Source organism: Cavia porcellus, unplaced genomic scaffold, assembly GCF_034190915.1.
Source record: "Cavia porcellus strain 051 isolate PalLab524CR breed Dunkin Hartley unplaced genomic scaffold, mCavPor4.1 scaffold_32, whole genome shotgun sequence".
Taxonomy (NCBI): Eukaryota; Metazoa; Chordata; class Mammalia; order Rodentia; family Caviidae; genus Cavia; species Cavia porcellus.
The window spans coordinates 6950657-6961971 of NW_026947515.1; positions in this window are offsets into that span (position 1 = coordinate 6950657).

Here is an 11315-nt window from a genome sequence, read left to right on the forward strand (position 1 = left end):
TCTGCATGAATTTGAGCTTTTTCTTCCCTTTTTTTAATAAGGTTGGCTAGGGGCTTATAGATTTTATTTATTCTTTCAAAGAACCAACTCTTTGATTCGTAGATTCTTTGGATTGTTTTCTTAGTCTCTATTGCTTTTAGTTCTGCTCTGATTTTTATAATTTCCTCTCTTCTGTTGGCTTTGGGCTTGACTTGCTCTTCTTTTTCTAGCTGTTTGAGGTGTAGCATCAAGTTATTTATTTGTATTCGTTCTGTTTTCCTGATGTGGGAACTCAGTGCAATAAATTTTCCTCTCAGGACGGCTTTCATTGCATCCCACAGATTCCGGTAAGTTGTATCTGCATTTTCATTTTCTTTTAGGTATTGTTTAATTTCTTCTTCAATTTCTTCTGTGACCCACTGATTACTCAAGAGTGTGTTATTCAGTTTCCATGTGTTTTTGGGATTTTTGCAGTATCTTTTATCATTAATTTCTAATTTCAGAGCGCTATGATGCGATAACATGCAAGGGATGATTTCAGCTCTTTTGCACTTGTTTAAATATGTTCTGTGAGCTAATGTATGGTCTATTTTAGAAAATGATCCATGTACTGCTGAGAAGAATTTGTATTCTGATGTTGTTGGGTGCTAAACAGTCACAACAAACATAAGTCTATGCACAAACATATAATAATTAAGATCCCAGACATACAGCATAAAAACAGAATAATAAAACTGTTGGAGAAAAGACACAACTCACCTGTCCAGGAAAGACTATGATTACTATTAAGGCAAACTTTTCAGCACAAACGTTCAGGTTAAGATGAGTTTGGTATGAAAAATTTCAAGCCCTAAAAGAAAACAACTTTCAACCTAGACCAATGTACCTAGAAAAAGTGTCTTTCAAATTTAATGGAGAAACAAGATACTTTGATTAGAAAGAACAACTGAAGAAATTCATGTCCAACAAACCAACCCTCGAAGGATTACTGAAAGACATGCTAGATGAAGATAAAAATGACCACAATCTCCAGAACAACAGAAAGAAATGACTAGGCTCGGCAAGAAATTGAACAAGGGAGAAAAGCAGGAAATCAGCGACAGGAATACAACATGGCAAAGTCAAGTAAGTACATATCAGTGATATCTAAAAAGGTAAATGGGCACAACTCACCTATAAAAAGAAACAGGTTGACAGAGTGAATCAAGAAACAGGAACCCACAATATGCTGTATACAAGAAACACATTTTACTAAAAAAAAAAAAAAAACTTCACAGGTTAAAAGACAAAAGATGGAAAACAGTTTTCCATGAAACAGGAACCCAGAAAAAAGCAGGATAGCTATTCTGTTTGCAGAAAATGTGAACTTTAAACCTAAAATGTTTAAAGGAGATAAAGAAGACCACTACATATGTGTAAGTGAGAAACTACAAGAGGAAGAATTACAAATATATATGCATCAAATACAGGAGCACCCAGCTATATGAGACAAATACTAATGGACATGAAAAACCGAACACAAGTATATAATTGAAATCAGAGACCTTAACACCCCACTGTTAGAGATAGATCAATGAGACAAATAGCATGGGGTTTAAGAGGGCAGCTAGTTTAACAAAGAGGCATGGTACAAGTACGTAAATGGCCTTTTGGGAACTTAAATATTCTCACAGACCCCGACAAGTTGTGTGCTGATTTCTGTGTTTGTTTGAATCCACACTAATCATCTGTCTGTTTGTCCATTTGTGCACTCTGTGAACAGCTGATCCTTTCATTTTAAGCTCAGTAACTTTTCTCTTTTTCCAAGTTTGCATTGTTTGATCAAAGATATGTTTGGGTTGTGAATTTATGAAGCATGGTTTCACGTTGTTTGCTAGCTGCTCGAAATGTCACAAAGACTGGGTATATGAATGCAATATGTTGTTCTTCATCACTGATTTATAGTCTCATTATTTAGAAATTTATTATTAGGATGAATAAACAAAGTCCTGGAGGAGAAAAGATGGTGGATAGGTAACAGCAGGCTACAGAGATTCTCTGAGATGTCACCTTAGATTCTAAAAATAATACAGCATAGTGAGACCCAGGCAGAGGGAGATAGACCCTCCCAAGCCTGGAAAGAATTAAGCTGAGAGAAACCATTTAAAAATACAGTCCCAGTGCTTCTACTGAAACAGCTACAGTCTTGGTGCTGCCACTTGAACTTGTTGCCACTCCTACACTTGATCTCATGCAGCCACGATTTATGGAACTACACAAAAGCTCATCAGTTTCATCTCACTGGAGATGCATTTGCACTGAGCATGGGAGTTGGTGATCTTAACTGACAAGCTGAGCTGGCAGGGAACCCTGCATCAACCTGTGGTGAATGACGGGAATAAACACCTTCCATAGAGCCTCCAAGAGATGACATTCTGGGACAGGGCAATTGGCCAGAACAAGGGGCTGCAGTGACTTCGGTCAGCTTCTCCCTTCTCAAGTGGGATTGATGGGGAGCACTTGACCTGTGTCATGCCTCAGGCTGAAACCAATAGGCTAGCCCATACCAGTCCCAATGCCCTAATGCAGTGAAGCCTTCAGCAGGCTGATTAATCCAGAGGGGGCAGGCCCAGCATAGGCTTCCCTGGTCTGTATCCACATGGTATACGGCACTGGGGGGGGGGGGACATACAATCAGCACTTCAGACAAACTGTAACCAACAAACAAAGAAACTGGACCTCCCATATACACCTGTATGGAAGGAACAAAAAATAATAAGAGGAAGCAACAAGAAAGGGTTCCCATTCCCCAATCATGAGAGCATGGATCCAGGAACTGTAAATGCAAAGCAGAATGAGGAAAGCAATCATGCAATATCAGACATGGCCCCAGTAGACATACAGCAATATCTTCAGAATGCATAGATAATTTGAAAGGTGAAGTATTTAACCGAGTAAAGCAAGATATAAATAGAATAATTTAAGAAATGCTAAGCACCTCTCAAGAAAAAAACATGGAAAAAGGGAAGAAAACAAAAAAAGGGGAGAATTGTTTCATGAGGAAAATAGAGAAAAGTTAGAAGAAAGGAAGCTGGTTCAAAGAGAGAACCATGAATTTAAAAACTCCTTTGCAAGCTGGCAAAATTAATTGCAAGAAACTAGGGTAGATTATCCAAACTAGAGGACAGGTTTGCACCGTAGGATCATGAAAGGAAAAATTTCTTAAATATAACAGGGAAACAAGTAGTAACAATACAAATGCTAGATGATGACAAAAAGATGTATAACTTAAGAATAACGAATGTGAATGAAGCAGCAGGAGTGCAAACAAAGGAACTACAAATTCTATTCACAAAAATAAGGAAAACATCCCAAGCATAGGAAAAGATTCTCAGCTGTATGAGGCATACAGAACTCCAGCCACCTAAACCAAAACAGAACTACACATAGGCATATAATAATCAAGATACCAGAAATCCAATATAAGAACAGAATATTAAAAGCTGTCAGAGACAAGAAACAGATCGTCTATAAGGGAAAGTCCATCAGAATTACATCAGACTTCTTGGCACAAACCATCAAATCGAGAAGAAAATGGAGTGAATCATTCCAAGTCCTGAAAGAAAATAACCTATGGCCCAGATTGATGTATCCTGAAAAGTTTTCCTAGAAATTAATGGAGAAATAAGATGCTTCCAAGATAAAGACGAACTGGGAGAATTCACAACCACCAATCCAACCCTACAGAGAATACAATAGGACGTTCTAAAGAGAGAGAAAATCACCAAGATTTCAGGAACAGTGGTAGAGAGGCCACAATGAATAGAGCAAAAAGCAAAGTGAAGAAGACAAATAGACAACTGATGACAGAAAAATAGAACAACAGAAATGAGACAGAGAAGGTTGGATATAATTTCTAATGCAGATGTCCTATATACACTAAATTAAGGAAAAAAGAGAGAATCACAGGCAGAGTGGATCAAGAAATAGGGCCAACTGAGATGCTCTTTATATGAAGTATAATTGACCTGAAGAAGGGTATTTGGACCAAAATTGAATATGAGAACATAGAACTCGATGTGATAGGGAATGAGAGAGTAATAGGGGCAACTGGACCAGTATTTATGGGTAGGTTGGAAAGAAAGGCTTTAATAAGTAAAGAAATATAACTAGAGATCAAGTCCTGGAGTGAGAAAGTTCAGAAACACTTAGATAAATAGCAGGTTGCCCACACAATATAAAGGCAAGGGTGTTGGGGAGACCCAAAAATACACAGTACATCCTGGGGGAGTGAAGGGGAAGAATAGACTTTAAAAAGACAGAAGAAGATATTGCTATAAGTGTATCAGGAATTAAAACCCATATTACTTGTACCACTCTGTTTAGATAGAACTTATTCCATCCCAGTTTTTATACAAGCACTAAATCTGAGGGCACAGAGAGCTATCCCAAAAATATCAGGATATACCACAGTAATCATCTTTAATTTCCTGTTAACTTAAACCAGATTCCTCTATAACTTATACTGTTATATCATTACTGAACTTATTTAAATCTGATTTGTTTGATTGCTTCTTGTTATTGACTATTTTATTCAAAACCGTTAGGTTGATAGTGTTGTCAGAGTGTAGACAACTATACTGAAAATAGAAATGATTCTCTATAATACCCACTCTGACTTGATTAACATCTGTTTTTGTAGCTCTACACTATCTACAAAGTTCTATTTCTGTTAATACTGTTATGCAGTGATATATTCAATTATACTTTATCCGATGATACAGCCATTTTTATTGATGATAACAAGAGACAACACAGTAACCAAGGTAGAAGTCCTTGTACAGCAGTTTTAAATGTCTTTTTAGTTTTATGTATCTCTAGGATTATGTTTTGCTCTGTCCTGCTTTGTTCTGTTTCTCCCTCTAATATAGAAAGGATAGTAACACATGTTAAGATGCATGCTTCCATAAAACCTATCAATAATTTAGAAGAACTGATTTTATGATACATGATGAAATGAACAAATACTTTGAAGGAGAGAAAAGGGGACTACAGTATCCAGTGCTGGTTCCATCATGTCATGATGTGAAATCAAGCAATACTATTAATCTTCAACTAGAGTGATTTTAATCTGCTTTGGTTTGTTTAAACTCAACATAAATGAAGATATGGATAAATACATACATGTTTAAGTGTATAGGATTGATTGCCATATTACTTAGTTTTTATTAGATAGTTGAACAGAACTATTTGAAGTCTCCCTGTTTGAATTCCCATTTATATGGTCCACTTTTGTATCTTGAACAATTATTTGTAAGAGGACAATAAAACACACAAAGTAGTGATTTATTACTGTTTATTCTTTAATTTGATTGTATGTACTATTTATGCCTGCTTTCTGTTTTGTTTTGTCTTACTTTAAATAAAAATAAATTTAAAAATATAAATAAATAAACAAAGTCCCTTAGCAGTTAGATTGGTGGACCAAGGTCTGATTGATAAATAAGAAAGCAGCTGTCTGGTAACATTTTAAACCAGTTTTTATCCATTGATTAGAGACCTCAATGATCTCCAGATCACTATAGGAGACAGCTCAAATAAATTTATGAAATTTATTCCTAAATGTTCACATTGGTCATTATCAAATGAAGTAATACATATTTTTGGTTTGATGATGCCTGTATAAAGGTTTCACATGGTTATGACAGTTGATTTTAATCAATTATATGATGTATTGCATATATTCATAATTCTGGATGCATAAGACTCCATGACTGTAAAACAGGGATTACTTATGGTAACAGATTTTTGTCTCATGTGCACACCTTTGCTGCTAACAAAGACTTGTGAGATTCACATTCAACTAAAGATCAATAAGTTTTTCAATAATATACAAAAAACTTCTTGTTTATTAGATAAGGGTGATTGACTAAAAGGGATATTTTATGTCAAACAAGAATTTAGATTATTACAAGAATCTTGTGATTGTCATGATGCAATACTATGTATGGTTCTGATTCCTGATATATTATGTAAAATGTGCAACTCTTAATACTGTAGGTATTCAAATGCTAAAATGTCCATGGATAGAAGAAAATAGGATTCATTTATTGTTCTAAAATGTTTCATGTTTAGATAAAATAGTAATATTACACTTACTGCCTGTAATATACTGTATTGTTATGAAAAACTTCTTTTGGATGTTTGACAACTAAGGTTTGGAGGCCAAAACTTAGAGAAACAGATGGGCTAAATGGATAGCCAATATTTTGGCCCCAGTCCTTCAAGGGTGGTGCAGACCCAGGATATAAAATAACCTCTGATTGCATCATCCTAAGATATTCAGTGAGTCCCTGGTTGTCTCATCAAGGAGATGATGAAACCACAGAGGAAAGTCACCTTCAATGCAAGGTGTGCCTAAGAAGAGTCACAGGAGAAAAATCTCCCAAGCTTTCACAGAGAGCAACGTGGTGAAGCAATGATTGTGACTCTTCTAAGTGGCTGACACTGACAGAAGAGCCATGAGGTGTTATGCATGGTTCTAAGATAACTCCTGAGAAGACCTAAGTGACCTTGATAGGAAGGTCTTTTAGCAACTCTTGGAGGTGGACTAAATGTCTTTTGCATAATGGATGTATATGAGTCCTGGGGGCCAGGGGTGGAATGTCATGGTTTATTCCTGTGTCCCCCAGGCCTCATGAGTTTGCATTGTGCATTTATGATGGTTCATTGTCTAGTGTTCGGATTGATGGTGTCAGTCCTAAACCCACATTGGGTGGAGCCAGGATGTAATTCAATGGCAGGAAGAAGGTGTATCTTGCTTTTTGCTGGTTCCTGTGTGCTTTTTGCAGGCTCCATGAACTGTGGCCCAGCCATACATGCCTGCCTTGGAACCAACTGAGTGTGAACTGAAACCTGCAAAAACTGTAAGAAATAAATCTTTCCTTTCTGAAATTGGGCTTCAGGTATTTTGTCTCAGCAACAAGTAAAAAGTAATTAAGACAGAATTTGGTATCTAGGAGTGGGGTCTTTTGCTGTGACTATTCTTGACCATGTTTTTCTAGAGGCTTTGGCAATGGCTTGTGGGCAGAGTTTGGAAAGGTTTGGACATGTTGCCTGGATGCATAGAGCTGGAGCAGCTTAGGCTGTTCTGTAGAGGGGATTCTGGTCAGACCTCAGGAGACCAGAAGGCTGATAGAGGGCCTGATGATAAAAACCAGGCTTGGGAGTTTTCTGTGGGGAAGAGGGACTGCATTGGTTGTTGGACTCCACCTGATGTGTGTTATGGCTTGGCAGAAGGTTTGTCTGCATTTTGCTACTGCCCAGAGACTTTGCTGAGACTGAGACAAAGGGCAATGGACTGATTAATCTTGAAAAAGAAATTAAAAAGCAATCAAACCTTGAGGCTGTGGCATGGCTATTGTTGGGGCTTTTAGCCAGATTTATGTTGCATATCAAAAGAAAGAGATCAGCAGGATAGTGTAAAATGCTGTGAGTTTGGCCAGAAGGAAAATTCCAGGAAAACTGTGGATTGCAAAGACAGAGTTGAGATTTTGATTCCTGAGGAGAAACAGAGATAAGAAAGATGGCCCCAGGGCATCTTAGGAAGGGGGTCCCCACCCTGTGCATCCTCACTGCAAAAGTGAAAGAATTTGCTCAGAGGGAAAAGCTGCAGAGTGCCATGTTCTAGAATGGCAACAGAAGCCACTTGAGGTTCCAGAATGGTGGTCCCTTGGAGAAGCTTTTCCTCACAATCATGTACACAGAGCCCTGCAATCCAGGCAATTGACCCCTATAGCCAAAAGACAGAAAAGCGTAGGTACTGCTCCAATCAGCAGCAAACCTTGGTGGCATCCACAAGGTGCTGATTTTAGGTGCAAGGAAAATGCACAAATTTTGAGACAAGATGGCATCCACCTCAATTACAAAGTGCCTGGGAGGCCAAAAGGTGTGCCCCTGAGAGGGCAATTTGTGAAGACGTAAGGGTGAAGCCAAAGGTGCGGTGGGGACTGCAGATGTATCAAAAAGGCAAGAATGTGGTTGATTCAAGGGAAGCTGCAAAAAGAGAGCAGAGAAGATGTAGGAGAAAAGCTGTTGGAGTTAAAATTGCTGGAAATGCCATGGGGGTGGAATTACCCAAGCCTTTTGGAGTTTGCAACCAGATTGCTTCTGATGCTGAACATGGAATTCTAGGACTTAATGTTCACCATGCTGGACTTCTTTTGTTTCCAGTACTTTATATTCCCATTATTGTAACTTTTGGAATGGTAATGTTTACCTTGTGCCTTTGCATTTGGGAAATGTTTAACCTTGTTTGATTTGTACAGGGGTTATGGTTAAGAGTTTGCCTTAGATCTTGGAGGAGACTTGGGAATTGGACTGTTCAGGAATACTGAAACATAGGACGTTGGCAACTCTTGGAAGTGGACTAAATGTCTTTTGTATAATGGATATACATGAGTCCTGGGGGCCAGGGGTGGAATGTCATGGTTTATTCCTGTGTCCCCCAGGCTTCATGAGTTTGCATTATGCATTTGTGATGGTTCATTGTGTATATGTGGATTGATGGTGTTAGTGCTACACCCACATAGGGGTGGAGCCAGGATGTAATATAATGCAGGAAAAAAGTGTGTCTTGCTTTTTGCTGGTTCCTGCTTGCTGTTTGGAGCTGCCATGAAATGTGGCCCAGCGATGTACACCTGCCTTGGAGCCAACTGAGTGTGGACTGAAACCTCCAAAAAATGAAGAAATAAACCTTTCCTTTCTCAACTTGGGCTTCACGTATTTTGTCTCAGAAACAAGTAAAATATAACTAAGACAGTAGTTAATACAGGTCTCATGTTAGCTTGGCCTTGGACATCCTGAAGAAAAGTCTGGCCTCTGAAGATATAGTGCAATGTAAAAGCTTGCCTGAGGGGGGAGCTAGGATCGCTAACATCCTCTGACAATTGCTGGCTATTCTGGTAAATGACTGCTGTTATGAACCGATGGACTATGATGAGTTTAAATTGGAGTTCTCCTCAGTGCTTCCCCACCTTAAGCTGGCCACCCATCCTGGGAGTCAACAAAACAAAATAAGAGAGAGTTGTTGGAAAGGGTTGAAGATGAATACATGTGCAGGGCTGTGGTGTGGCCTGGGCATGATTGAATTGAGAATGAGGAGACACCACAAGGAACAAGATAGGCCACAGCTGAGGCCACCTAGAGACTTCCTGAATAATTTTTCTTAATTAGAATCATCTGTTGCTCTGTGGGTTCCTTGACCCTCTCCCTGGGGCCTGCTCAGCTTTTTACCATTGTCCACTCACTTGCTTGTTCGTTCTGATTAAATATGGGCTGCCTAGTGACAGGTGGCTGGCTGGTTAGCAGAGTTATGAGTTCTGAAGAAGATTTCACTCTTCCTGTTGCCCTCAAGACAATGCCACTTTTCTCCTTCTTTTGGTCCTTTGCTGTGAACTTTTTTGGGGGCTAGGTATTTAGGCCTAGGCTCCAATAAAAACTTACCTTCCAGATAGGATAACTGTAAGTTTCCTGAAAATTTTGTTGCATGTAAATTTTCCTTACCTCTAGATGGAAGTGTTATTATCAACAAATATATTGCTAACTTATCAACATATTCTACCTTTTTAACATATTGAGGGGTATTATAGTGATTTCTCAGAAGGCATGATTATACACCTCTTTACATCATTGTGAGTATTCTGCATAACTTTTCTAAGTCAGTTCTTATAAGTGAATATGGTAGATAATAACGGAGGCCTCCATCAACTTGCTAAGTACTATGTAACACGAGTCTCGGTGTTTCTAGCAGTTCATTTGTTTTAACCATGAATTCCTGACCAGATCCCAGTCATGCCTGCTTGGCACAGAATGGATTGTACAGGAAATTAAGTGGTTTTGATCTCCAAAGAATTGCTGGAGTCAAACTGAAACAGGTAAATGCTAAAAAACTGTTAGGGTATACATAGATTAAAAACTCATTTACATAATTAGTTGAAGAATGAGTTGATGCATTTGGAAGATTAGTCAGAACATACAACTAGCTGAATTATATTAGATATTTATTTCTTTACTTTTATATAGGTACAAAATACCTGACTTATAGATTTTAATATAAATATATTCTTTATCTCATGGTTTCCATGAGGGTTGTTTGATTTTGACTGTTTCCACAGCACAAATATCTTGGAAAAAAGTGGAAAGGAAAAAGTAAGTTTTTTATGAGATCAAGGATCCAGAGAACAGTTTCAGAACCTGAAAGAAGGATCCAGAGAAGAGATTTGGTTCATTGGTTCTAACACACATCGCTGCAGTTTATACATATAGAAGCAATCATAGTAATCTCCTACACATTTCTGAAGCCAAAAGGTGTTAACAAATTGATCACCAGGCTTTAGGTAATATATGACTTCTAGGAATATTAAAATCCTGAAGAGTGTTATACTGAGATGCTAAAAATTAAAATAATTGATTAAAAGATAATTAAAAAATAGTTACTTAAAAAGATAGTTATTAGTAATATTATCATTCTACTAAGCTCATTGCCCTAGTAATCAAGCACCAACCACATAGGTATAAATTAACTGACCGTGTCATTTTGCTGTTCTGTAATCGTCATCACCCGCCACCTTAGTGAACTGTGTGCTATGACAAATTTTGTTCCCCTTGTAAGAGACAAATGATGCTGTGCCAACCACTGTTCCCTTTATGAGAGACAAATGTTCCTGGAATTGGCAGACCAAGGGCTATGAATTGGCCAACCACCCACTGTGAAATGCCTCTGTCCTCAAGCAAAGGGGAACAAAGGCCCACCTTATTTCTGTTTCTCATCACTATGTACTTACTAATCAATGAGCTAATCATAAATGAACTATAAAAATCAGTCAAAACTCTAACTCAGTTGCACAGCTTTGCAAATTCCATTTGCACTGTGTCGCTGGGCCAGCTAAAATAAAAGTGCTTGTTTTAAAACACGTGTCTTGCCCCATTCGTCATCTTGGGGTCTTGCCCCGTTTTTTCATCATGGGGCCATGTTTTTTTTTAAGTAGAGTACAACAAAGAGCTGAGTGCCAATTAGTGACAAGGGAACTATACGGCAGGGGAACTTAGAGTGTCAAGTCCTTGGGTCTCCCTGCCTCACCAGAAGGAAATGTTTAATTGGATTAGGTTCCATTCGAGCAATAATTGTCACCCCCATGCTTGGCAATATGATCACTTTCAGAATTCAGCATTTTTATGAGCCTGAATCAGTAGCAAGTTTGTCTTGGAGAACTGATGCTTGCTTTTATTTCATCCTTACTCTGTTGCAGAACATTACTATCATTTCAATGCAATGTCTTCACTATACATGGTAACTG